At 36.6% G+C, this 27,917-nt stretch overlaps 1 protein-coding gene across 1 annotated transcript in view; it reads left to right on the top strand.

The window, feature by feature from the left end:
* Window positions 1-27,917, top strand: part of LOC133762049 (SNRPN upstream reading frame protein-like) — a 42,267-nt gene that overhangs the window by 13,376 nt on the left and 974 nt on the right. The window lies entirely within an intron of this gene.

Here is a 27,917-nt window from a genome sequence, read left to right as displayed (position 1 = left end):
CTGGAGAAGTCTTTGGAGAGGCAGTAGTATGCAGTAAGCAGAACAGGGGATCTGTTTCCTAATCCAAAGGTATTTTGGAAGAGATAAGCTTCAAGAAGCCAGCTGTTAAGACATGAATCATGCCTGTACTGGTTGAAGATACAAGATTTTATTTAATACAGAATAGAAAGTCTGAAGTGCATAATGGAAAGGTGTGGAGGAAAAGGAATTGAGTGAGACTGGAAGTTCTGAGAGGATCCTGGTTTTGAGAACTAGACTTAATGGATGAGTTATTCCCAAGATTTCCGGAAAATTCTTTATCCCATGGTGTTCTTCAAGACCCTGTATGGGTACCATATGATCCAGATGGGATAAATATACATGGTTAATAATAAAGGAAAAAGTTAAAAAAAAAAAAAAGAAAAGAAAAGAACAGCTCTTTGAAAGGAGGATTTCAGTGAGAACCCACCTTGAAAATGAATGCCTGAAGAAAACTGTAGGAGTTTGTGGAAGAAATACCACTCTCATAAGAGTACTGTAGATTGATACATGCCTCAATGAATTTTAGAAAAATGTAAGCTATTAATAAACTTTTATAAAACCTCAGGGAGTAAGCAACCCCAAGGGAAGGTAGGGCAAGGGAGACACTGACTTCCTTTTTATTGCTCAGTGATAAGTTTTCATAGCTTCAGAACATAATAGCTATTGGGCTACTAATCCACATCTAAATTCTTGAAAATCTAGGAAGGAAACACAATTGTCTGCAGTTAATCAGAAAGTCATTGTCAAGCTCTCTATTTGTGATAGGTCACTAACAGTCATGGTTGATTTCTTAGTAAACACCTGGAATTTATAGACAGAAGTGGGATATTTTTCTAAGCAAACTATCATGGAAAATTAATAAATTTCTGAATTTCATTTTCTGTAAAAGCACTTAAAATGTTCCAGCACAGGAGTGACTTTGCATTTTGATAAGATAATTGCAGTCAGATAAAGTCATTTTGATTTATTTCATTTTAATTAAACTAAGAGCTGTTTATCAATCTTAGTAATAATTTAATTTTCAAGCAAAATATTTTTCTCTGCCATAAAACCAACACACAATGCATGGGTAGGTAACGTCCATATGAGGCTATATATTTGTAGAGTATAATTATTGTCTCTCTCTTGGAACAGCTTTCAGTGTACACATATTTTTTTTCCTGAAAAAAGAGAACCATGAAGCTATTTATGGATTAATCAGAGAAGTAAAGTATACTTCAGTCAATGAGTTGTTTGTTTGGAAGTTAGTTATTTGACCCAATATGCATCTTTAATTATACAAATTATTTCTGTGTTTCTAGTTTACGGACTCTTGTCATAAAAGTAACAGATATATCAGACTAGTTTCAAATTTTGTTTATAGATTCAAAGTAAGGGACTTAAAGAATGTAAGGAATATTATGTTTATACATCAAGATTTATATCAACCATGTCAAACTAATCAAGATGCACCCCAAAAGAGAAGTTCCAATCCACAAAAATGTTCACTGTTTAGAATAGACCCAATTCTAGCAATCAGAATTACAGTTCAGAGACACAAGGAATGGTCGGATGTTGTTGATTTTAATCTGATGTCATCATTTGTTTTTAGGTTTTCATTTGTTTTTCTTTTTTCCTCTTGGACTGTATTCTTTGCTGTGGGAATTTTACTTTCTTTTTTTTTTTTTTCAGGCAAAAGCACAACTTTATTTCCACCTCTAAAAATAAACAATTGACAACAACAAAGGAGACTGTGCAGTTCAACTTTTTATTTTAATAAAATCAGAATATGCACAGCACATGCAGTGCTAGCATCTAAACTAATACAATAAGCAATTACTAAAGCTACAGTGACTTGAGGTTCAATCTTTACATTCAGCAAGTTTAAACCCATTCTTACATGATTTTTGAAACCTTATTAACTGAAAATATTGCTTGCTGATAAAACTTGCTCAAATGCTATCGCTGAATGTACAAGTCACTGATTATGCCAATACAACAAAGATAACCACATGTTTGAGGATTGCAATGTGCCAGACATTCACTGAAAAAAAAAATACACACAACTAAACAAAACTCACACAACAAACATCTGAGAATCTGGACACTTCGTTTCAGTGTTTTGAAGTGTTTCATTAATATCTTAAGACAAGTGTATCAAAACCTTGGCATGATTTAATTTCAAGTCGCCAATTTTGTTTTTACTAACATCAGAAAGTTATGGCTACACTGCCAATGCCGGGTCTGCTTAATTTGACTTAAGAGTTTAATATGACTTAACATTAAAAGCTCACACTACCCCGAAATATATAATTTCACGCATACGGTGACATTCAACATTCAAGTGCCAGTGTTTTTGTACTGTCTTTTGGTCAAGTTACTTTCTTATGAGGTGTTCCTTATCTTGCATAATATATGGTGGATCATATAATGAAAATATATGTCCCTTTATGGAATTTCAACCAGGAGTAAATGATGAAAGAAATACAAATAGAAAAAAAAAGTGTGTGTGTGTGTGTGCATAGATAGATAGATAGATAAAACATTTCATAGCAACAAAGAAATATATATATATATATATTTGACAGGCAGAGTTAGACAGTGAGAGAGAGAGAGAGAGAGAGAGAGAGAGAGAAAGGTCTTCCTTTTTCCGTTGGTTTACCCCCCCCCCCCAAATGGCCGCTACGGCCGGTGCGCTGAGCTAATCCAAAGCCAAGAGCCAGGTGCTTCCTCCTGGTCTCCCATGTGGGTGCAGGGCCCAAGCACTTGGGCCATCCTCTACTGCACTCCCAGGCCACAGCAGAGAGCTGGCCTGGAAGAGGGGCAAGCGGGACAGAATCCGGCGCCCCACAAAGAAATATATTTTTTTCAAAATTGGTCTCTAATAAGAAACCTGGAACTATGCAGACTCTATTATTTCTAAATCAGCTTCCTCTTATTTCATGTATATAATTGGAATTCCGAAGTTTCTCTTTTTTAAAGTTAGTTTATAGAGTCTCAGTCTTGCAACCAAAGAAAATCACTTATAAAACAATTAGTTTCAGGATTTGCTTACAGTAACAGATTCTAAAGAAATTTAATAACTTGTTCTTACTTGAAAACTCCCATCATTGATAGGTAAAATACTAGTCCCTGAAAAAGAATTACAACTCCACACAGGAGATCTTAGAACTTGGACCCATTTTGAATTACTTCCTTTCCTTGCTTGAAGAAGAGTCACTTCCATCTTAACCAAAAGTTGCCTGAGGCTGCCGTCCCCCTTGAATTATCTAATACATAATTCCCCTAATTCTGTACCTTTATGGGTTCTGTACTTTCTGGTGGAATGTAAAGCAGAATAGAAAAGTTAATCTAATAGTTATAAAGCAAAGAACGTTTGTGAAAATGGATTTCAGGCATGTTGAACCAAGTAGAGCAAAGCAGAATTTTATTATATTCTGAATTATTTGATATGGGCTACATTTTATTTCTCAACTCAGAAACACACATACTTCATTTTTTTTTTTTGACATCTTTACTTGAATGTGTAACAGGATCCTCACACTTATCATGGCCAAACTTGGTTGCCAAACATGGCAGACTGTATTGCCCCAAAATTATCTTAAGGTATTATCTGTGTAAACAGTAACATTGAATAACCTCTATTAAGAAGCAGGATATAAGTTCTCTCTCCTTGAATATGGGTTAAAAATGTGTGATGTTCAAGGCAGATAAAAAATGTTAGAAGTGATAATGCATGACTTAAAAATATAAAAAGCAAAGAAAATTCTGCCTGGTTCTCTCACTATCTTGGCACTCCAATCTTCAGGACCATCTATAATGTTGAGAAGCATAGACCACATAGAATCTAATCTGGAAGTTAACAACTCCCAGCTATAAGTGGATCTTCAGATGGCTGAGCATCCCTGCCTGTAAACACTCCAGCTGACACCAAGTCAGAGAATAGCTAACCCTATTGTGTCCTGCTCAAATTACTATTCTGTTAACATTTAAAATTTTTTTCCAACCTCTAATTGTGGGGTAATTTGATACACAGTGAGAACAACTCCAGTGTTATCTTCCCAAAAGCAGTTTCCTTTTCACTGTTTTCTATACCAGTTTGATAACAACTCAATTACTCCAGAGATCGAATCAATAGCTTATAGAAGTTAGTATTCTGAATTCTACTTTTTTATTGTATGCACATCATCTCCTTACTAAATGCTATTGGCTTAAATTTCAACATAAATCTATAATTGTTTCAATTTGAATTACCTTTCCTCTATTGTCACCACAACCCCCAGATCTCACTTATTTCTTTCCTATCACTGCAAAAATCCTCTAAATATTTATCTTCACAGTCATGTCTTTCCTGCAACCTATCTCACATCAGATTATTAGAACCACAGTCTGAGAGAATAATTTCTGGCTATATAATTAATTGGGAGAATATATTCAAGAGAAAGCTGTAAGAAAAATATAAAAAGCAGGTATTGGGATATTGAAGGAATGAAACAAGCAAATATATGTTTTGGGAAGAAGGTACCCTCAGACAGACCCTGTAGGGAGCTCTGGAGTGCCAATACTACCACAATAATTGTCCTGCATACGTCATTATCCATACATTTTTCAGTCATTGGAGAGAGACACTCATGATCTCCAAGGATGTCAATATTGGGCTGACAAGGGCAGCACTTGCATCTGACACCTGTGGTTCTCAGCACATGCTAGCAGTGGGAAAGTGACTGATCAGGCCCAGGACATCTGGGTGGGAAACCAAAAGCACATCCAATACCATAACAAAGAAACTTCCACCACTCTTCACATTTCTCAACCTCTTTCACTATTTTAGGATCATATTTTTGTTCTTCACAGCATATTCTTAATTAACGTGCATACTTGATATTCATTGATTTATTTTCTCTAACTATTTTGTTATTCATTGTATGCCTTTTCTGATTTCATGTGCATAAAGTTCAACCGTGTTATGGATTTTAAAATCATGTGTTTCATTTTTCACTATTGCATCCTCAGGCACTAGGCTAATATACTCAACGACTTTACTTTTAGAATGAGTTAAAGAATGAATGACTTAAAATGCTAACAATATTTAATAGAGAATTAAGTATATGTATTGGTTATATTTGTGTGTGTGTGTGTGTGATACTAACTCTATGACAGAGGAAATGATAGTAGTTCTGTGTAAGTAACCATAATACTTAAAGTAACTTAATTTAATATACTAAGAAAAAATAGACACTCAACAAATATTAGTTCCCTATAATTTGAAGAAACTAAATGTTTTAATATAAAAATTGAAGTCACTTACACTAATAATGCTGCTGTAATGTTTATTGTGGAAAAGGCTCAAAACTAAATATCTTTTTTAACTTTTATTTAATAAATATAAATTTTCAAAGTACAACTTTTGGATTATAGCGGCTTTTTCCCTCCATAACAACCTTCCCACTCCCAACCATCCCATCTCCCATTCCCTCTCCCATCCCATTCTTCATCAAGATTCATTTTCAATTCTCTTTATATACAGAAGATCAATTTAGTACATACTAAGTAAAGACTTCAACAGTTTGCACTCACACAGAAACACAAAGTATAAAGTACTGTTTGAGTACTAGTTATACCATTAATTCACATAGTACAACACATTAAGGACAGAGATCCTACATGGGGAGTAAGTGCACAGTGACTCCTGTTGTTGATTTAACAATTGACACTCTTGTTTATGGCATCAGAAATCACTGGAGGCTCTTGTCATGAGTTGCCAAGGCTATGGAAGCCTCTAGAGTTTGCCAACTCCGATCTTACTTAGGCAAGGCCATAGTCAAAGTGGAAGTTCTCTCCTCTCTTCAGAGAAAGGTACCTCCTTCTTTGATGACTGGTTCTTTCCACTGGGATCTCACTCACAGAGATCTTTCATTTAGGACTTTTTTTTTTTTTCCCACAGTGTCTTGGCATTCCATGCCTGAAATGCTCTCATGGGCTTTTTAGCAGGATCCGAATGCCTTAAGGGCTGATTCTGAGGCCAGAATGCTGTTTAGGACATCTGCCATTCTGAGTCTGCTGTGTATCCCACTTCTCAAGTTGGATCCTTCTCTCCTTTTTAGTTCTATCAGTTAGTATTAGCAGACACTAGTCTTGTTTATGTGATCCCTTTGACACTTAATTCTATCATTATGATCAATTATGAACTGAAATTGATCACTTGGACTAGTGAGATGGCATTGGTACATGCCACCTTGATGGGATTGAATTGGAATCCCCTGGCACATTTCTAACTTTAGAGTAAGTCCGAGTGAGCGTGTGCTGAACTGTACATCTCTTCTCTCTGTTATTCCCACTCTTATGTTCTCTCTGATTGGTGACAACTAAGCACCTAAAAGGAAACCTGTTGAAATGGACACTGTGAGAAACAATGACTTGATCAGCCCTGACTGTTGAGGAACAACTTACTATTTTATTCCTTTTAGTATTTTTTGTTCTACTTAGTACCATTGATTGAACTCTTTAATTAATACACAATTATTCTTAGGTGTTTAAATTTAACTGAAAAGTGATTCCTGTTAAATATATGAACTAAATATTTTAATACTTATGGGGACAGAATTTCAATGCTTAGATCCCTACTTCCTAACTAGGAAACCCAGATAGGATTATGGGCTCCTAATGTCAGTCTTGGCTAGCCTCAGCTAATGGGGACATTTGAGGAGTGAACCAGCAAACGAAACATCTCTCTCTCTCTTTCTCTCTCTCCCCCCCCCCCCTCTCTATGTCCATCTCTATATCTCTTTTTCTTTCAAGAAAATTAAAGCATACAAAATAAAGATACAGCTTGAAGGACCTTTTCATCATGGTTCCTTCCCTTATACCTGATTATTTAAAGTCATCTCTGCTACCTATGATATCCATGATATATTTTTTTTCAGAATAATGATATAGCAAAAATAGTAAAGAACAAGAAAATTGAAGCCAGGGATATCTGAATTTGGAATTTAATTCTTCTGCCTATGAGTGGGGTGGTGCTAGACCTGCTTCTTGTTGTCCTTCAACCACCTTTCCTCTTATTAAATGGCATTCCTACGGTCCACTTTATATGACTGCTTGAAGAACTAAATCATAATTTGAATGAAACTAAATTTTACTCTTTATCCAGATTGTTTCAATGGCAATGATAGCAATTTCGATATAATAGGTTTGTATCTCCTGAGCTTTACTCATCGGCAAGAACTCAATCAGATTTATTTTCTCAACAAACTATTAGGATTAATACAACTGGAGACCATTATGCTTAGAGAAATAAGCCAGTTTAAAATACACAAATATTATATGTTTCCTCTGATTGTTCTAACTAATATAATATTACAAAAATGTAGTTTATATGTGTAAATTGGGAATTTTGAGAATTGATTATTGTTTATAGTTCTTGTATATACTCTTGAGGAACAATGGTTTTCTACTTCCAACTTGTAGAATTTTTTATTTAGTGGAGGGCTAAGTTTGTGACTATAAAAAAATTGAAATTCTGTCATTGTATAAATTAAAAGAAAAATAAGAGAAGAGGTAGGGTGCAGTAGGACCTATCATTATGCTCTTAAAACATACATGAAATTTGTTCCCTTCATATAATTTTTTAAAAAGAATTATTCTTTTCCACTTTCCTGAGTTATATAGTTTTATCTTCTCTACTTGATTATATGCTTCAGACACTAGTGATATTGCATCCAAAAAGTACTTACTGATCATATTATATTTGAATAGATGGTATATGAAAAGATTAAATCTAAATTATTTAGATGTAAATTAAATTGAGTTTAAGTTTTGATAGGTGACCAGAATATTTCTCAATTCAGATTTTCCTATGTCTTGTACAACATAACACAAAATATGAATAAACTTTGTTTAATAACTAGGTGAGTGTGTTTCCTTCAGTTGCATAACGGAGAAAAACTTTACTAAATCTTTTTGACACCTACAGTTTCCTAAATGATGACAAATCCAAACATGTGCAAAAGCATGAAGCTTTATTTAAAACTCTGCTGTATGTCATACATTCGATAATCTAAACTTATGTCTGTCAAAGTAACAGAAACAAGATATTCTCTAAATCATGATTACAAATCCTTTCAAAGTTTTCTTTTGAAAATTGGATAATAAGGGAAATTTTTTCTGAAAACAATTTAGATATATAAAAGTGGTATCCGGGAAAGGCTATTTAACAGGTGTATCTAGACATTTCTCAGATCTTGTGCTAAAGGCTTTTATGCAGCTTGGGATGGGACACAAGAACTCACTTTTTGCATCTTTAAGCTTGATGTGCTTGCATCACCTGCATTAGTTCATATTACAGTTTGCAGTGTTTGAATCAAATATTAACTTGGCTCAAGCCTATAAACTGTAACAGCATTTCACTGAAGAGGGTAAAACTCTCAGTGCAATTTATCTAAAGATTTCAAAGTTGTTAGACGTACCCGAAGGAGCTAAGAAGAAAAATAGCACAGAGTAAAGAGGATAAAGACCAAACGCACGTGTACCTTGAAGTGGGAACCTAATTTCTCTGAGAGCAGATTGGAATGTTTCTCTCACTTTGCTTTTTCTATATTAAAAAAGCATTATTTTAAGGGAAAATAAACATTTTTCTCTGAAGATCATGAAAACAGTGTGTCTGTCTCATTTCAAGTTTAAAGAGCAGAATCAAGGGGAAAAGTTCAGTATCAGAAATATTTTATTTCCTTGCTTATATCATTATACTATTGAAGAAGGAATATTATTTGAAAAACAACTATTTCCTTTGTGATACAATAAGCAAAACTCATTGGCTTGTTTATTTTGATAAGACTCGTCATTTAAACAAGAATTTCAAAGGGCTACTTTATCTTTACAATTGTTTCCCATGTCTAATTTGTCTTGAGGCTGATATTTTAGAAACATAGCACACCAGAACCATAGTGCTTCCTATATATAAGTCATTTTTCATGTTTATATCCTAAAGAAGGATTTACCTTCTTTTCTTCTGAAGAAGACCATTGATTCTGAATTTAAATATAAAAAATAAAATTATCATAGGACATTTCTTATATATATGACCTTAAAACTGTATCCCTTACCTTTAGCGTAGAGAAAAGGAAGTGTGGGGAGGTGTGGCACAGTAGAAAATGTATAAACTATGAACCTTGATAGAGGAGGATGCCATGGGACCACGGAAATATGCTCATGGACCACAGAGGGAATTTACAGTTTCTACAGCTTCACCAAACTTTAAAAGAGATGTTTCTCGACTATAGATAACTGAGTCATTTTTTTCTTATAGAAGTTATTTTAGAAAACTTACAAGTGTAAATTATTTTTCTGCACCTTTTACCACTTTTTAAAACTTGCATTAATAAAAAGAGAAAAATCATGTATTTCATAGATGAAATTCTAAGAAAATAAACAATAATCAAATCATAGGATGTTAGCTTCATTCTTTTTTATGACTTTTTATTTTTTATTTATTTTATTTTAATTTATTTATTTTTGACAGGCAAAGTTAGACAGTGAGAGAGAGAGAGAGAGAGACAGAGAGAAAGGTCTTCCTTTTTCTGTTGGTTCACCCCCCAAGTGGTCGCCATGGCCAGCGCGCTTGCGCTGATCCAAAGCCAGGAGCCAGGTGCTTTCTGCTGGTCTCCCATGCGGGTGCAGGGCCCAAAGACTTGGGCCATTCTCCACTGCACTCCTGAGCCACAGCAGAGAGCTGGACTGGATGAGGAGCAACCAGAGCAGAATCCGGCGACCCAACCGGGACTAGAACCCGCGGAGCTGGTGCTGCAGGCGGAGGATTAGCCTATTGAGCCGCGGCACCGGCCAATGACTTTTTAATTTTTTATTTTAACAGATTCAGTATGATTTGTTGACATAGCCTAAGAACATAATGATATTCCCCCTCCCTCCCTCTGACCCTCCTTCCTCCCACCCTTCTTCCTTTTTTTTTAGTTTTGAGATAACATATTTTAAGTTTATATTACAATAAAATGGCTTAATATTTCACCATATTTCACCAAACAAGAAAATTAACAATCAAAAAGAAAAAAGACCATAGTTTAGTGTAAATACAGATATTGGATATAAATAATAATTGAATGTATAAATAACCATTTTGCCCATATTTAGTTTTTTGGTTAATTGATCATTTATAATTTCTTTCAATGAAATGCAACCAATGACAATGTAACATCTAAATATTTTCTGTGTGGTTATAACATAATAATTAAGTTCATCTAGTCTATTTCCTCTCAACTGTTTATGCACAGGAATAATTTTATATAGATTACAATGCAAATAACTATACATTATATTTCTTTGTACTCTTTTGTACATTTTTAAGTTACCATATGCCAGCAAAACACATGATATTTGTTTTTTGGGGATTTAATTCACTAAGTATAATGGCTTACAGTTGCATTCATTTTGCTGTGAAAGACAGGCATTCATTTTTTATGGCTGAGTAATATTCCATAGTGTACCATATTTCTTATTCTAGTCATTGACTGGTGGGCATCTGGGTTGATTTCATATCTTAGCTATTGTGAATTGAGTTGTAGTAAACATGGGGGTACAGATAAATCTGATTGATGATTTCATTTCACTTGGGTTAATTCCCAGAAATGAGATAGCTGAGTCATATGGTACACTTATTTTTAGCTTTCTGAGGAATCTCCATACTGTCTTCCGCAGTGACTGTATTAGCTTGCATTCCCACCAAATGTGGGTTAGAAGACCTTTTTCCTCACATACTCACTAGCATTTATTGTTTCTTGATTTCTGTATGAGAGCCATTCTAACTGGGGTGAGGTAAAAATCTCACTGTGATTCTGATTTTCGTTTCCCTGATGGCTACTGATCCTCAACATTTTTCATGCATCTGTTGGCTGTCTCAATTTCCTCTTTTGAAAAATGCTTATTCACATTTTTTGCCTATTTCTTAAGTGGATTATTTGTTTTGTTGTTGTTGATATTCTTGAGCTCCAGCTTCATTCTTACACATTTTGTGTGTGGGTGTATGTGTGTTCTGTATGCAATATTAACTACCACTGATCAGAGAAAACATTTGACATGTGCCTTTAAGGTACTGCCTTATTTAACAAAGACTTAAGGTGTCTAGTTGCATCCATTTTGTTGCAAAAGACAGGGTTTCATTATTTTTTTGTGGCTTTTTAATATCCCATAGTGTATATGTACCATATATTCTTAATCCAGTCATAGGTTGATGGGCATCTGGGTTAATTCCATATCTTAGCTATTGTGAATTGAGCTGCCATAAACATGGGGGCAGAAATAACTTATATTCTGATTTCATTTCATCTGGGTAAATTCCCAGGAGTGGTATAGCTGGGTCGTAGAGTAGATCTACTTTCAGATTTCTGAGGAGTCTCTATAAAGATTGCGCTAGTTTACATTTCTACCAATGAGGTATTAGGGTACCTTTTTCTCCATATCTTCATCAACATTTATTACTTCTTTATTTTTAGATGACAGTCATTCTAACTGTGGTAAGGGGAAACCTCATTGTGGTTTTTATATTCATTTTCCAGGTGGCTAGTTATCCTGAGCATTTTTCAAGTGTTTGTTGTCCATTTGAATTCCATCCTTTGCAAAATGTTTGTTCATGTCTTTTGCCCATTTTTAACTGGATTGTTTGCTTTGATATTGTGGAGTTTCTTGAGCCCTTTATTTATCTTAGATCTTAATCATTTATCAAATGCATATTTGCAAATATTTTCTCCCATCCTATTGATTGCTTCTTCACTTTGTTGAATATTTTCTTTGCTCTGAAAAAGGTTCTTATCTTGCTTTTACTGCTTGTGCTTCTAGGGTCTTATCCCAGAAGTCTGCCTATGCCAATGTCTTACAGTCTCTCCAATATTTTGCTCCAGTAATTTGATTGTATTGAATGCTTTTCTCACGTTCTTTGGAGCAATACCTTTGATATGTAATCATAGAAGGGAAGAATATCCCTTTTTACTTATGTTTGATGACAGGATAGGAATTTAGCTTCTAAAAATTATATTTAGTAAATTGGGTTGACCTGAACACCTTGACCATTGTCCCTTCTTGTTCTTCAGCCCAGAAAAAGCCTCCCACTTTTCCTTTAGTTCCTATTGCAATAATCATAAAGACAAACTTCCTGGCTTGTTTTAATCTGTCCATTGCAATTTTTCTTTGGCAACATTTGAAAGTTACAGAGTCTATGGCAAGGTACTCAATTCCACATTCCAGGATGGATAATTCAATAATGAAAATAGGGATCATGAATAGCTGAAGGATTAAGATAGTTAATACAAGTAATCTAGTTTTGAAATGTGTCAATGCAAATGTTTGGTGTCAAAATGATCAAATCCTCACAGTGGATTATATTAAAACAAATGTATTTATATATTAAAAATGTTTACATATGGCTCAACTATTTTTTTCTGCCACTAAGAAAGTGTGATTTTAGTAGCAATTTTTATATTGGTCTCGCCTTTTAATTATGTGTATTTTTTTACAGTGAAATCATTTTTAATGCTTTGGATATATTAACTATTATAATAATTTAGTGTATGATAGGGTATTAAGTTTCTCTTGCACACTGACAATATCTGTTAGAACCTTTCATTGCATATAACTCACAAAAAAAACATGCTCTAAAAATGACTGCCATTTCAAACTTTCTTGAAATGTGTTGCCTACTCATATCATGGAAAGAAACAAGAAGAATAACAGGGAAAGAAAAGAAAGGGAGAAGGAAAATAAGCAAGAGGAGGAAGAGAAGAGAGGAAGGGGAACAGGGAAGAGTAGTGGAAAAGAGGAGAGAGATTGTGTCAAATGAAATTATAGGAAAGATATAAATTTTAAAATTTTTAAGTTGTCTTTCCTCCTTATGGTAAATAAATGCCTATATCTCAAAATGTCTGATTCCAATCAACTATCTTTATTTAGAAATACAATTTTGTAGCCAGCACTGTGGTGTAGTAGGTTATGCCTCCACGTGCTGCACCAGCATCACATAGAGTGATGGTTTGAGACCCAGCTGTTATTGTTCCTATCCAGCTCTGAGCTAATGGCTGGGGAAAGCAGTGGAGGATGGTCCAAGTCCTTGGGCCCCTGCGCCCACATGGGAGACCCAGAAGAAGCTCCTGGCTCTTGGCTTCAGATTTGCCCAGCTCCGGCCATTGCAGCCATTTGGGGAGTGAACCAGCGGATGGAAGACTTTCTTTCTCTCTGACTCTACCTCTCTGTAACTTGCTTTTCAATTAAATAAATAAATGTTCAACAAAAAAAAATATAGTTTGAGCGAGTGGAGGATCATGGCACAAATGATTGAATTAGGAATGTCATTAGAGAAACAATACTAAGAGAGAAAAAAGGATAAAGGAGATTGGTCTTCAGCTTGGCAATTATTTACCTCTAGGACATTGCCAAGTATAATCTTTCTATTAATTAAATCTCACTGTATACTTAAATACTTTGAAACTGGACATGAACAATTGGTTTAATCTTAAAAATTAGATTTTTTCTTTATGAAATAACCCTTAAAAACAAAAACTTGCAGTTTATTATTTTAAATATGGCAAAAGTTAAATTACTTTATGAAGTGAAGTTTCAAAACATGAGATTAGTTTCTAATTTCCCCTTTCCCATTGAGTCAGAAGATTATAAAACAAAAAGCTGAGCCAATCAAAACCTCATACATAAAACAATACAAAACAAGAATGGGCAAGAGAGGAAGTGCCTTGCTCAAAAACAAACCAAAACTCGTAGAAGCCTGTTATTTAAGAGAACTGGAGAAGAACTTTCCTAAGGCTAAGATGCATAACCCTAGGTCCCAAATAAGCTTGACAAGTTTTGAAAATTGCAAAGTTTAAAATTGCAAAGATTACAAAGAATTAGATTGTTTATTCATCCATGGGTTTCATTACTTGAAAAATGAATTTTGGAGAAAGACTTGATGAAATTTTCTTCTTGCTTTTTAAGATTTCTCTTAAGATTAATTTTTGTGATTGCAATATATGCTGGTTGCTTCATGTCATCAGCAAACATTTAGGGATCTATGTGTTTTATGTCAATTGAAATTCAAGGTTCTTGATAGAACCCAGAGCTCATGAGTTTTCAATATTACGTTTATCATAATGCTGATTTTTCTTGATTTAGAGAAGACATAGGAGAGATACATTTTAGGCATATATAAAGCACTTTATTTGTCCAATCTTAATTCAGTGATGCCAAAACTGCTTCTGTTTACATTAACTGGTAGCTGCAGAGTAGGGAACATTTGCTTTAGCATTAAAGAAGAAGTAGAATAGACTTTACACTTTAAAATCTGAATTTTTAAGAAGTTGTTCCTCAATGATACAACTAAATGAAAATATATACAATTTTTGTGTAAAAATACTTACAACATGCTATTCATTCATAAAAGTGAGGAAATCTTGCATTTGCAGCAGCATGGATGGAGGTAGACGTCTTCATGTTATGTGAAATAGGTCAGGCTCACACAGATAAACACCACATGATATTACTCATATGTGACATCTAAAAGTGTTGTCCTAGAAGTTAAGAGTAGAATCGTGATTACCAGATGCTGGAGGAATAGCAGTGAGGGGATCATGGTGTAAGGTAGACCGATGGCACAGTTACAGTTAGATGGAATGAGGAAGTTCTGCTGTCCCATGACGCAGTAGAGTGTATAGGTAGTGATGAGCTATACGTCTTTGTTTCTTTTTCTTCTGCTATTGCAGATTCCATTTAATAATTAGAAAAGGCAGAGTTACAGAGAGAGAGAGAGAGAGAGAGAGAGAGAACCGTTCTTCCATCCACTGGCTCACTCCCCAGATGGCTGCAATGGCCATGGCTAGGCCAGGATGAAACCTGGAGCCAACAGCTTCTTCTAGGTCTCCCATGCAGGTGTAGGGTCCCAAGCAATTGAGTTATCTTCTGCTGCTTTCCCAGGTGACAAGCAGGGAGCTGGATCAGAAGTGGAACAGCTAGGATTCAAATCAGAACCTGCATGTGATGCTGGTACTGCAGGCAGTGTCAACACGTTTTGCCTCAGGGCCAGCCTCAGGCTCTAAATTTTTCTAAAATGAAAACTAGAAGAAAGAATGTGGAATAATTCATTATATAAAAATGATGTTTGAGGAGATATTTTACCACAATTTTAATACTACATAAAGTATACATCTACCAAACTTGCATGATAGTCCATAAATATGTACAATTTTATGTATCAAAAATTAAATATATAAATATATATGAATATGTTATACTTTATATAATTATCGGGGACACCACTGTGGCATAGCAGGTGAAGCCATCCCATATAGGTGTTGGTTCGAGTCCCAGCTGCTCCACTTCCCACCCAGCTCTCTGCTGTGACCTGGGAAAGCAGTAGAAGATGGCCCAACTCCGTGTGTTCCTGCACCCGCGTGCGAGACCTGGAAGAAGCTCCTGGCTCCAGGCTTCAGATCAGCACAGCTTCGGCTGTTGCGACCATCTAGGAGTAAACCAGTGGCTGGAAGACCTCTCTCCCTAACTCTGTCTCGTCTCTCTGTAACTCTGCCTTTCAAATAAATAATTAAAAATTTCTTTAAAAAGATTTAATTATCAAAAAGAATAATTTGTGATGTGTTACTATGTGAAAATATAATTGGATAATTATCCCTATAACATTATTTGCTGATATAGTTAGTTCAAATCATACTATGCCTAACTCTAATAAGAAATTAAACATATTTGATGGTTTGGGGAATTCTGTATTTAGAAATATAGCATGTTGAAAACATATTAATTAAATGAAAACAGGCACAATTTTTCCTGCTTGAGGATTTTTTTAAAGATTATTTATTTACTTGAAAGTCAGAGTTACACAGAGAGAGAAGGAGAGGCAGAGAGAGAGAGAGAGAGAGAGAGAGAGAAGGTCTTCGATCCGCTGGCTCACTCCCCAGATGGTTGCAAAGGCTGGAGCTATGCCAATCCAAAGCCAGGTTCCAGGAGCTTCTTCCAGGTCTCCCGCACAGGTGCAAGGGCCCCAAGGACTTGGGTTATCTCCCACTGCTTTCCCAGGCCACAGCAGAGAGCTAGATCAGAAGTGGAGCAGCTGGGACTCGAACTGGATCCCTTATGGGATGCTGGCACTGCAGGCGAAGGCTTTACCTGCTACGCCACAGCGCCAGCCCGTGCTTGAGGATTTTGACTACTAAAGTAGCTACCTGATCTCTCTTTCATTTTGAACTATGAGTGTCACTTTTGTATAAAAATTGTATTATGGTAAATTCCTGAAATCTTTAAAGAAATAAAACATTTTCTTCATGAATTTGATGTTCTAACAATACAACATGAGTTCAGCTTTAATTCACATGTCTCCACAATTACTAGGTAACAGGTAAAACATAAGGCTATTTAAAAATTTCTGGCAATGGAAAAAAAATAGTACCAGCTGCCTATTTTGAGAAAAAAATAAAAAGAATTATTTAATAATATATGTCAATCAATTCCTTCCTTTGCTTATGCTGTATCCCAAAGAGTTTGTAAATCAAGGAACATAAGATATAGGACCAACATGGTGAACATTGCAAGACTATCAATTTCCTTCAGCATTAATGTATGGGGCATAGTTCAGTACTTTCAAGATTTTAGTGTTCATATGAATCAGCCAGGAATCTTGTTAAAATGTGCTTTTTGAATCAGGAGGATGCAATAGGCATGAAATTACATGTTCTGGCAATTTCCTAGAGAATGCTACTGCTGCTTGCCTAGGTATCAGAATGATGGGCCACAATTGCTGGAAATGCTACAGGCAACACTTTAAAAGGAAGAAAGGAAATCAGTCAGTATCTGCAATAGTTGTAAAAGGTTTTGAAATGGGCACACACAGAACAAGATTACTGAGTATTCTATTAACAAAATCAACTGTGTTAGCAGATTCCAGCAGGCTAGCTATATTCATTGTCTTTGAGATCATTTACAAGTCTGTAAACCATAAATAACTCACAGCAAAGGAAGTGGTTCTTCATGTGGAAAATAAACATTGCCCCTTACATATTTGCAGTTGATGTCTGTCTGGTGAATATTACATTTTTATATACACTAATTCATTATGGCATTTCTGATTTCTTGATAGTGATCATTGAATTATCCTGTAAATTACTTGTGATAGCTTAATGATCCCCTCATTATTTAATGAGTAAATAAAAATACTTTCTCTATATTCAGTCTACATGTTCTTAAAGATTTATTTATTTATTTGAGAGGTGGAGCTACAGAGGAAGAGACAGAGAGAGAGAGAGGACTTCCATTCATTGGTCCACTACCCAAATGCACAGAAAAGTCCAAGCTGGGCCATTCTGAAGAGAAGATCCAGGATCCTCCTCAGTGTCTTCCACATGGGTGCAGGAATCCAAGCATTTGGGCCAGCTTGCACTGTTTTCTAGGCCATCAACAGAGAGCCTGATTGGAATTGCAGCAGCCGAGACTTGAACTGGTGCCCACGTGGGATACTGGCACCACAGGTGCCTATTATGCCACAAAGCCAGCTCCACTCAGTCTACATTTGATGTGGCAAAATATTATCCTTTTAAATTAATGCTTTAATTTAAATAAAGGCTCCCCTTAAGACATAGGATGTAAACTGAACTTTGACATAAGGAAAGGACCATTGATGCCAAGAGTACATTAAGGAAAATATATTCGAGTAGAGGAGAGAAGATGACAGAAGCAATCAGATATTGGTACGTTTAGAAGCAGCAGATGATTGGGGCCAGCACCGAGGCTCATTTGGTTGGTCCTCCACCTGTGGCGCCGGCATCTCATGTGGGCACCGGGTTCTGGTCCTGGTTACTCCTCTTCCAGTCTAGCTCTCTGCTGTGGCCCGGGAGTGTAGTGGAGGATGGCCCAAGTGCTTGGGCCCTGTACCCGCATGGGAGACCGGGAGGAAGCACCTGGCTCCTGGCTTCAGATCAGCACAGTGCCAGCCTTAGCGGCCATTTAGGGAGTGAACCAATGGAAGGAAGACCTTTGTCTCTTTCTCTCTCACTGTCTGTAACTCTACCTGTCAAATAAACAAATAAAAAATAAATTAAAAAAAAAGAAGCAGCAAATGGTGTGATTGGTAATGTGGAGTGGAGTAACTAAGAATCAAAGGAGTCAACAATATTTCAATAAAATATATATCTGAGGAAAAGTCATATGAATTAAAAAAAGAACAATTAAATAATTAGGTAATTTTATGGTATAGTGATGAAATTTATGCCAGAAATAGACAGGATCTAATGAATGACTATAGAAGTGAATAAAATAGAAATAAGTCAAAATGATCATACAGTTTTACTTTTCATTTTATATGAAATAATTTCAAATGTATTCAAAAGAAAAAAAATAGTATAGAGAGATCTCATGTAACCATACCTGCTATTTAGAGGAAACATTTTTGTATGATATTTGTGTTGTAATTCTCTCTCATAACTGTTTTGGTAATCATTAAGAATAATTATTTGAGAAATTCTTGCATTTTTGAAGTAGATTTTTTAAAAGATAATGTTATATCCTTCCTTAAGAATAAAAATATACAGCAAAAAATGGGGTTGGGCAAGATGGCGGAATAGGAAGGGAGCACATTGATAGTTCAGCAAGACACACAGGTTAATAAAAGTGGAGATACTGCAGGGTCAAGGAAGAGTAGGGGAAGAAACAGCAGAGGAAACTCTTCCGGAACTAGTGATTCACAGTGGACCTGCGTGGAGAGCGTGGGAGCCCAAGTTCGGGACACCAGCGGCAGACTCAACACACCAGCGCTGGAACGCGAGGTGAGCCGAATCTCAATAGCCCGAGACATCAGCGGGCAAGCGGAAAGAGGAGACTAGAGGGAATGAGGCTTAAAACTCCGTGGGGGAAAGTTCACCAGGCTAACTAGAAGAGAGAGAGGGAAAAAAAAAAAAAAGTGACCAATACGGACACGAGTTTCTCTCTCTCCGCTCACCCGTCAAAGGCGAACAAGACAAAGAGCAGGCGCCATTTTGGACATACGTCATAAGCAGGGCGACCTCAGGTCTGCACCAGCCCTGAACCTAGCAGAAAAACCTGACTCTGGGGGGAGGGGTGAAATAACAGGAGATTAGCATCTAACTTGGCAACCCAGTGGGACATTGCAGGAGAATTGGAGCCCACACCGAGGGCAGCAGAGATTCCCTGTGTGGTCCTTGGGAAAGAGCTTCCAATCTCTGGCTCCTGTGGGTATATCATTTGCCTGCTAACTACCTCCAATTACGTTCAGCTGTGCATAATTACTTCCCTTTTGAATCAAAAAAAAAAAAAAAAAGAAAGAGAGAGATTTACCACGCCTAACCTGGGAGTGTCATCTTTGACACACCCTCAACCCTGAGGAACCAAACACAGCTCTCAGTCCACACTCATCTCAAGCCTCTAAGGCTCCACCGAAAGCAGACAGTCCACTTAATATAGAGCCATAGTGTAACAAGAAAAAACACCACAGTGAAGAAACCAAATATCTCCAACATGCCATACAACAAACGCAAAAACCGAGGTAACAAGAACAAGGAAGACACTATGACGCCCCCAAACGAAAAAGACACCCCAATTCAAGATTATGAAGATGATGAGATCGAAGAAATGCAAGAAGCGGATCTCAAAAAATTGATAAGAACATTAAGAAGTTCTCAAAAACAAATTCTTGAACTACAGAAATCCTTAATGGACAAGATAGAAAATCTCTCTCGTGAAAATGAAATATTAAGGAGGAATCAAAATGAAATGAAACAACTAGTAGAACATGAAACTGTGATAGTGACAAAAAACCACAATGAAATGAAGAACTCAGTAGATCAAATGACAAACACATTAGAGAGCCTTAAAAACAGAACGGGCGAAGCAGGAGAGAGTATCAGACTTAGAAGACAGAGAACAGGAAAGGAAACAGGCAAACCAAAGAAAAGAAGAAGAAATTAGAAATCTAAAAAATATTGTCGGGAATCTACAGGATACTATTAAAAAACCTAATATTCGGGTTCTAGGAGTTCCTGAAGGCATGGAGAGGAAGAAAGGATTAGAAGGCATTTTCAGTGAGATACTAGCAGAAAATTTCCCAGGTTTGGAGAAGGACAGAGGCATCCTAGTACAGGAAGCTTATAGAACCCCTAATAAACATGACCAAAAGAGATCCTCACCACGACACATTGTAATCAAACTCACCACAGTGAAACATAAAGAAAAGATTCTTTTTTTTTTCTTTTTTTTTTTTTTTTTTGACAGGCAGAGTGGACAGTGAGAGAGAGAGACAGAGAGAAAGGTCTTCCTTTTTGCCATTGGTTCACCCTCCAATGGCCGCCGCGGTAGCGCACTGCAGCCGGCGCACCGCGCTGTTCCGATGGCAGGAGCCAGGTGCTTCTCCTGGTCTCCCATGAGGTGCAAGATAGAAACGTCAAATTACTCTCAGAGGATCTCCAATTAGACTCACAGCAGACTTCTCATCAGAAACCCTACAAGCTAGAAGGGAATGGCAAGATATAGCCCAGGTACTAAGAGAGAAAAACTGCCGGCCCAGAATATTATATCCTGCAAAGCTCTCATTTGTGAATGAAGGTGAAATTAAGACTTTTCATAGCAAACAGAAACTGAAAGAATTTGTTGCCACTCATCCTGCCCTGCAAAAGATGCTTAAAGATGTGTTACACACAGAAACACAGAAACATGGTCACCAATATGAAAGAAGGTAAACGAAGGAAACCTCACAGCAAAAGATCACAGGAAGCTCAATTTCTCTTTGACATAGAATTAAACTCTGATGCTCTGTTAAAGCAATGTGTTAAAGTAATCTAAAAACAAAAAGCAATTCAAATCAATTGGCAATCTACAAAAAGAGTTAAAGATTTTAAAAGCTATTACTAAAATTGCTATATTGGTCTATTATGCTATGTTATATGTGTGTACATATTGTATGTCCACATAGGAAATTTTATTAAGAGTTTTATTTTAAATGGCTTATAGATAAGTTTGTCCATAAATTTAATCAGCTAAAATCAATCAAAGATACATTTTAATTTGTGTTTCCTGAATCTGTGTATCATATGTTTTAAACTTGTTGGTAGAAAGAAACTAAAAACATTTTATAAGGTTGTGCTTAAGTTTACTGGTTAAACAAACTACACCATGTTAGATATTTAAGAGGTGTTTTCAAATACATGAATCTTAAAATTTATAGAAGGCATTGGACCTTCTGGTAAATGTTTTCTTAAGTTGTTATCTAATGGTTGAAACGGTTTGCTAAGTATTCATGTAATATTGCTATTGTCAGCAAGTGATCTAGGACTTGCTCCCTCATTTCTCTATTCTAAGCCCAACTTGTTCTTTCATTTCTCTATTCTCTTCAAGGTAGGAAACTAATTCTATTATGAAGGAATCTGTAGGACGCACAATTTAATCTTTAGACCTTATAAAAGAGATGGCTAACATTTTTCTGTAATAGCATAGCCAAAATAAGAACTTAAATAATAATCTCATAGCTAGATTCACTTCGCCATCAGCAAAGTATACAGTAAGTAGAAAAAACCTCCCTTTCAGACAAAAGGGAAAGAAAGTTTTAAAGTGAGAATATAATTTTCCTCATGGGCATTGTCTACCTTAGAAAAACTACTACAGAACATGCCTGTGACTATAGACTTGTAGTTCAGGCCACCGAAGATTAGAGATGGGACACGGGCACTCCCTTGACTTGCATCCTTTGGTCTGCTTTAACACAAACCAGGAGGAAAAGAAAGCTAGGCATCAGAAGCAATGGGTGGCAGGCCTATTCATGGCTGATCTGTACAGTGATCTGCCCTCAAGGAGACCCAACAGGCCAGTCCACTGCAGTGGCTTTCAATGTGGTAAGCCTGGGCTTCAGCAGAAGTCAGCTTGTGAAGAGCCCTGGCAGCTCTGCCAAGAGTTGGATCACTGGAAATGGACCTGCCCTGGAGTCGAAGGATGCCCAGGTCAGAGCCACAGATCTTATTGGCTCTAAGCTGAAAAGCCCTTCACTCAGCCCAACTTCCAAAGTGACCACTGCAGCTGAGGGGATGGTCAAGTAGGGTCAGCAACATTGCAGGCAGAACTGTAAATTTCTTGTTAGAGATGCCCCCTGCCTTTACCTGGCCAGCTCTCCTCCCAGGCCAGCCAAGTAATGAAAGTCAACAGAGTGCCTTCCCTTAGGAGGTTCACACCTCCCTTAGGATATACCCCATGTGAAGAGATAGATAGGTCTGGGCCTCTTAACTTACAAGGCCTAAAGCCCACCAGATTATTATCAAGCCCCTTCTATCAGGTTCTATTTGCCTCTCAATCAGAAAACATAATTGTAGCTTAGACAGCACCTTTCTTAGCACATCTAATAATGACTGTGTCCTTTGTTCTAGACCCTGTCTAGCTTACTTGGGCCTCATTCCTTCGTAATCATAACCTCTACTCTACCACCAATGGCTCTACTCCTAACCTATGTGTACTGACGGTCCTCTTCCCCACTTAATGCTGTATAATTGTTCAAACCTGGTAAATGCCACTCTTAGGATCATTGGTTACTATCCTCACTCTGTCTTTTATGACCTTGTCTAAATATGATCAGAGTCGGCAAACTTGGAAGGCTTCCATAGCCTTGGCAACTCATGACGACAGCCTAGGGTGGTTACTGGCGCCATAAACTAGAGTGTCAATTTGTTGGGTCAACAACAAGAGCCACTGTGCACTTGCTCCTCATGTGGGATCTCTGTCCTTAATGTGCTGTACATTTTGATTTAATGCTATAACTAGTACTCCAACAGTATGTTTCACTTTGTGTTTCTATGTGGGTGCAAACTGTTGAAATCTTTATACTAAATTGATCTTCTGTATATAAAGAGAATTGAAAATGAATCTTGATGTGAATGGAAGGGGAGAGGGAGCGGGAGAGGGGAGGGTTGTGGGTGGGAGAGAAGTTATGGGAGGGGGAAGCCATTGTAATCCATAAGCTGTACACTGGAAATTTATATTCATTAAAAAAAATTAAAAAAAAAGAATAAAAATATACAGCAAAAAACATTTAAAAAACCAGATATTTGGAAGATAAATTTTTTTTTTGATCACTACAGGTCTTAGCAAATTTTAACAGATTACAATTTGAGATGACACCTATATACTAAATATTTTAGTTATTTTTTCTGGTCAAATTTGGTGAAATAGCCTCTTCTTCCATAAGTAGTAAAACCAATGAATGTTTTCCCAAATATGTTAATGAAAAATTCCCAACTTTAAGAGACACATGGTTCTGTCTACAGTTTTTCTCATTTTTACTCAAGATCAGGTTTTACCAAACTACAGCTCAAGGACTGTTTCTGATATGTTGCATGTTTTTGTAGGGTAGGACTGGTAAACTAAAGATGCTTATGGCATTCTTTAAGATACTTGAAATAAAGAATAATATGTGATAAATTAAAAAATTATAAAAGTTAGGGCTGGCACCTTGGCTCAATTGGTTAATCCTCTGCCTGAGGCACTGGCATCCCATATGGGCGCCAGGTTCTAGTCCCGGTTGCTCCTCTTCCAGTCGAGCTCTCTGCTGTGGCCTAGGAAAGCAGTGGAGGATGGCCCAAGTGCTTGGGTGCCTGCACCCATGTGGGCGACCAGGAGGAAGCACCGTTCTCCTGGCTTCAGATTGGCATAGCTCTGGCAGTAGCAGCCATTTAGGGGGTGAACCAACAGAAAGAAGACTTTTCTCTCTGTCTCTCTCCCTCACTGTCTAACTCTATCTGTCAAATATATACATATATATATATATATATGTCAAGTTAGTGTACATAAGTACAATTTTAATTGGAGTATAGTCATTTCATTCACTTACACATCACCTGTAGCTTCTTTTTCTGGAAAAGAAGTTGTGACAGATACATCTCACAAGACTTAAACTACCTAGCACCTGATGCTTTGAATAAAAAAAAAAAAGAATTGACACCTGCTTAGCTATTACAAGGTGATTTTTGTTCTTCAGTTATTGAAATAATATGCAGTGATGGTGGTAGACTAGTGGAAGTATCTTTTCTAGCTTATAATGTTGAGAAACCTTTCTCTTCAGTCTCCTGATCAAATATTATAGGTTAGACCAGTATAAAATGTGGAAAAGTACTGCTCTGTATTGCATTTCTTCTCTTCTCTTGAGATGTCAGTGTCCTTAGTCTTCTATACAATTCTCCCATGGTATTATTTTTCTCAAGCCCAACTTCTGCCTAGATCTACAAAAATATTCAGATGGAAAGTGGCCAAAATGTTTTAGATGGAAGGCTGGGTTCTCCAAGGGTCACATGGCCCATTCTCCTCTTCGAGTTTTTCATTCATTGCAAACAGATGTGTGCAGCCCTTGTTAAAGAAGTAGCTCAAGCCCGCAAGAATATTTGGAAAGTTTGGAGGCACTTTAAAATTTTTCTTAAAACCCAAAAATCATGTATCAGCATTTAATTGGTAGATATCAGGGGTATGAAGACTCGTGAAGCACTTATTACAGTGAGTACTTATACCTAGAAATACTTTAGTGGCTCACTCTTGGAGAAACATTGTTTTTAAACACAAAATAGAAAAGCTTCTGCTGTTCATTTTCCAAGAAAATTAAAAGGGATTTGGGTGCCCATCTGGCTGAGCAACAAATACCACAAGTAATGTAATAACGCTCAGCCAGATGCTGAGAAGTACCCAGGACTCATGGGCACATGCAGTTTTATTGCTTCCTTTTGGAGACATATTTTATATATTTTTAAGAGGTCCATCTAATTAATTTAAAAATCCATGTTTTCTTCAAAACTGTAGTATTATTTGAATTACCAGAAAAATATTCCATTTTAATATAACATAGATTGAAATAACATCTAAAATCAATAAACATGAAAATGATGAACCTTTAGGTTTTACTCCTGTTTCTATATACCCTTTGAGATAAGCCATTTATCTTCAGTCAACAGTTAACAGGCACATTTTCACACAGATGTTAACCCTCACAGTGGTACTCATAAAGGTTGAGTGTGCAGGGTCTTAGTCCACCCGAATGAGGATGGACTGGGTCCGAAGAAAGGTAAGTGTACCGCTCGGCCGTTCCCAAGCCTCCCGATCTGGGAGACAGTCAGACGCAGTGGGGAGTCAAGTCAAGCAAGCAAGAACTCGGTTTATTGGCACTTAGCAAAGCCTTTTAAAGCACAAGACCACATGATTACTGGGGCAGAGCTTAAGGACCAACCAATTACTTAAAAGGTCATTTTACAGGGCAACTTTTTACAGAACCAGCTATATGTCTGTACACTTGTCATCAGTTGTCACCTCCCCTGATGCTGTGCAGCCAATCAGCTTTGGTGGTAAACGGTAAACGACTTTGGGTATCGCTCACCTTACTTCCTTTGGGCGCCATCTTTGAATTGCCACGTGTGCCTAATTTCCCCACATGAGTGGACTTAGTTAAATTAACATGCATTTTTATTCACCATTAGAATTAACCAGTGATTTTCCACTTTAAGCATAGTTAAATATTAGACCCATTGACCTTGTGGTTGTAAAGCCAGGTATTGTAACAGAATATGCAATGAAAAGGATTCCAAATTCTTAAGTTGTATTGGTAAATTGAACCCACAATAGATTAGGGGTTATCACAATTTTAGTACTTTCAATAATCTTTCTATTTTACTCTGTAAATATTACCCTAAAACTGGGGACAAAATATACACCTTGGATTTCTAAATAATTAATTCACTATTACCAATCTGTCTTTTACTTACATATTATGACTTGATTTGAAATCATCCTTTTACTTTCCTAAGCCAGTCAAAGCAAGTTCCATTATTACTGTGGCTATTTTTACCCAAATAAAGTAGCAATTCTTTGGTCATGAGCTGATGATGGGAAAACCTGACTGCTGAGAGGAGCAAAGTGTTGCTTCATTTAGGCATATTGAATCAGTGTGGAATGATTTTGAGTGCATTCTTGGGGTATCAGGCCTACTACTAGGGCAGAGTTGGCATGAAAACTTGTCATGTTTACATCATCCAATACATTTCAATGTATGCATTTATAATAAAGCATTATTAGTATTTGGAAGGCATCTGAAAAATGTGAATATAGTTTATGTAAAGATAAAATTGTTTCAGAACGTATTTTTTCCCAGTGACTGGGGAGCAATCCAGTGTATTCTCTCCAGGGTATTCAATGATCTAGTCATGGCTGATAAGTGTCAGTCAAGATTATTTTGGTTTGAGAATCTGATAGAATCTCACAGCATCACATGTATTTTAACATTCTTTACAAACACTACCCAATTTATGCACCAGTTTGTCTGACTCCTGGGTTTGTATCACTTCCCTTGATGGGAGAACTACATTTGTTTTGTTAATATTTTCCTAAGACATATATTTTCATGTGTTATTAAAATTTTTATTTTGTTAGATATTTGCTGTACCTAGGAAATTCACATGGGCAGATGTAGAATGCCATGTTTTTACATTAGAATGTAAGTGGGTGCAAAACCAGCTATGTAAAGGAGTCAGAACTGCAGTGTTGGCCTCCTGATAAATGCCAAATGTACATACAACTAACTGCCTATATTTCTGCACGATGACATTAAGTCCTTGTAGTAACTTGCTGTGCTATAATCAAATACCTGAGACTGGATACTGCATAAATTTTAAAGGCTTGTATTTCTCAGAGTATTCATGCTGCAAATTCAAGCAATAGCACTGGATCTGATTATAGTCCTTCTAACTGTATTCCATAATGGCAGATTGCATCATGGTAAGGAGATCCCATGCTAAGACAGGAAGCCAGATATTAGGGAGGGGCCAGACTGGCTCTCTGTTAATTCTTTCAAAAGAATTAACCATGAGAAATATCTTAATCCTTTCCAAGGGCAGTATCCCTAATGACCTAAATACCTTCCCCTTAGCCCCAGCATTTAGGGTTCTACACTATTTAGGGGTTCCAAGGTTGCCACACTGTCTAGCATGTGAATCTTTCGGGGGGACAAATAATATGCAAACTATAGCAGTCCCTCTGTCCTCCTTTATACACAGTAAGCATGGAAAACACTTTTGAAATTTAAAGTTGATCAACCATCTGTAAATGACACAGCAGGACTAATACCTAAGACAAGACTGCCCAGAAGATGATTTTCTAAGATTCTTATATTGTCCTTTAGTAATTGCTCTTTCCTTAAAAAGTTCTAAAATAACATTTCTAAATAAACATTTCTAAAATAATCATAGTGTTAGTAAATTTTTCCTTGGCTTGATATACCCATACAAGTTTCAGTAAAGGGAGTCTTGTGTGTCCATTCTACATTACAGTAACACAAACACATTTTTAAAGAAAATCTCAGTAAGTACTGAAGAACTGGTGTTTAAACTACTCCAATCTAAAGGTCAAGACATTGGTAAGTACACTGCAGCGAACTTCCAAGGGCTGCACGTGATTATACTGGCAAGATAAATCTGTGGAGTCCCATCATGATCTGAGCAAAAAGCACCAATGAAAATGTATACAGGAACATATGTGTGTTCAGCATTCCTGGTGCTGAAATTTTAGGGCTCCATGAAAATTTATATGAATTTTTATTAAGCTAATGAAGACTCTGCAATGCAATATCCAGGTACATCTTATGTAATTTCCAGTAACAAACTGTTATCTTTTTTCTTTTTACTATGTTTGTCTCCCAAGGATAACTGAACTCCCAAGAGCAACTGTGTGAGGAAACCTCTGATTTTTCCATTAGTGACCCATTCCCAATCACGTATTGAATCAGTAAGCCTCTGTTACTTTTTAAATCTTCCTGCTCATTTGTCCATCTACACATGCAATTGTGGTAAGCTATTCTACATAACACCCTCAGTTTATATTTTGTTGTAAATAATAATTGAGTGTTA

Source organism: Lepus europaeus, chromosome 6, assembly GCF_033115175.1.
Source record: "Lepus europaeus isolate LE1 chromosome 6, mLepTim1.pri, whole genome shotgun sequence".
Classification (NCBI taxonomy): Eukaryota; Metazoa; Chordata; class Mammalia; order Lagomorpha; family Leporidae; genus Lepus; species Lepus europaeus.
This window is presented reverse-complemented; position numbering and strand designations above follow the sequence as displayed.